Below are 2,258 nucleotides of genomic sequence, written 5' to 3' on the forward strand. Positions count from 1 at the left end.
TGCACTGTCCTTTCCCTTCTCTTCCTCTTCTCATTCCTCCCCTCCTTTATCCAACCATTGTCTTCTTCCCCTTCATCCACTTTTCCCTCCCTCTTTCTTTCCTCTGCCTCTTCCCATATGCCTCTTCTTCTCCCTCCTCTACTCTTCCCTTTCCCCTCCTCCTCCCCTCCCCAGGGCCTTCTCTAGCGAGCCACGGGGCTTCAAATAACATTGTCCCCAAAGAATATTTTTAGTCCATTGTGGTTCATGGATATTTATGTGTATGCCTTTATGTTTTCATTTACCCCCCCCCTCTCTCACTCTGTGTGTGTGTGTGTGTGTGTGTGTGTGTGTGTGTGTGTGTGTGTGTGTGTGTGTGTGTGTGTGTGTGTGTGTGTGTGTCTGTCTGTCTGTCTGTCTAAAATTACTGTGCATATTTGTTTCTTTTCTGCCCACAGCATTTTTACCACTGTGTGTGTGTGTGTGTGTGTGTGTGTGTGTGTGTGTGTGTGTGTGTGTGTGTGTGTGTGTGTGTGTGTGTGTGTGTGTGTGTGTGTGTGTGTGTGTGTGTGTGTGTGTCTGTCTGTCTGTCTGTCTGTCTAAAATTACTGTGCATATTTGTTTCTTTTCTGCCCACAGCATTTTTACCACTGTGTGTGTGTGTGTGTGTGTGTGTGTGTGTGTGTGTGTGTGTGTGTGTGTGTGTGTGTGTGTGTGTGTGTGTGTGTGTGTGTGTGTGTGTGTGTGTGTGTTATACAAATGTATTGTACACGAGCATATTATCACAATAAATAAATCAGCATCAACTTCCATTTACAATATAACATCCTTACCTTTTCTCATCTACTGATTCTTTATTCACCTTACCCATCTCCTCCACAGAAGACTACAGCCAAACACACTCACCTGAAAGAGAGTAACAGAATACATTAACAGGTGTGATATCCTGAGAGAGAGAGAGATAGAGATAGAGAGAGAGAGAGAGAGAGAGAGAGAGAGAGAGGCTCTGCCTCCTCTCTATTCCCTCTATCCTCCTCCTCCTCCAACCCTTTCTGGCTGTCCTTGTACCTTAATCTAGTGCATAACAGGGCCTCCTTAGAACGCATCCTTTTGTGGTTTATTCTGCGCATTAGGCTACACCTTAATGTTTTATTGTACTGTATTTTACTGATATCATCCAAATACTGAACCAAAGAGAGAGAGAGAGAGAGAGAGAGAGAGAGAGAGTTTTAACCACTTCAGGCCAATGTTATAGTATTCAATGGCATTTTTCTTTACCGGTAACTCTGGGATGATCTTTCTCAGGGAAGGATGTAAACAAAGAATGGTTCACACACTTTCATAGAGAGAGAGGATTCACTATAAAAAAAAAAAAAAAAAAAAAAAACACACATTGAGGTGGTGGGTTTGTGTCATCGGGGTGAAAGTGTAAAGTTTTCGAAGACAACAAGAATTCCTCCCCCCCCGCCCACACACACACACACACACACACACACACACACACACACACACACACACACACACACACACACACACACACACACACACACACACACAATTACCTGATATTCTCTCCCTTTTCTTTGCTCAAATATTTCCCCCTTCTTCTCTTCTTTAACTTCCATCCAATCTATCTGTTCTCTCTCTCTCTCTCTCTCTCTCTCTCCCTCATTTCCTGTCCACACTCTTAATTTCCTTTCTCATTTCTAATCTTTCTTCTCATCATTTCACAGTCTCTTTCTCATTTTAACAAGGCGATCTTCATTTTTGTTCTTCCCCCTTTTACGCCTTAACTTTTCCAAATCCATTCTTTGTCTGTGTATTCCTTGGTTCATCAGATTCTTTTATTACTTTCCTTTTCGCCTGCGCTGCATCATTTTCTTTAATCTCTACTTATTTTCATACTGCTGTCGTTATTTCTATCTCTTCCCCATTTCATTCCTTTCTTTATATTTACCAATATTCTGATCTTCTCTCTTATTTATCACATCTTACATTTCTTTTGCATATTATTCTCTTCTCTGTTCCTCCTCCACGACCCCCCCCCTCCCCCTCTATCTCTTTGACTTCCATTCTTTCCTCTCCACTCCTCTTTTCATATTCCATTCTATCCAATTCCTCCTCCTCCTCCTCCTACACCTTCTCCCATTCTCCTCTTCCCCATCACCCCACAAACACCACGACTATCGACCTTAATCCCACCTGTCATAAGGGTCACTAGAGGTCCCTTCGGCTTGACGCGGCTGACAAATTACGCCACAGAAGCAGAGAGTCATTTG

This window comes from Coenobita brevimanus, chromosome 25 (assembly GCF_032717465.1).
Source record: "Coenobita brevimanus isolate Jiangsu-jjx chromosome 25, ASM3271746v2, whole genome shotgun sequence".
NCBI classification, from domain to species: domain Eukaryota; kingdom Metazoa; phylum Arthropoda; class Malacostraca; order Decapoda; family Coenobitidae; genus Coenobita; species Coenobita brevimanus.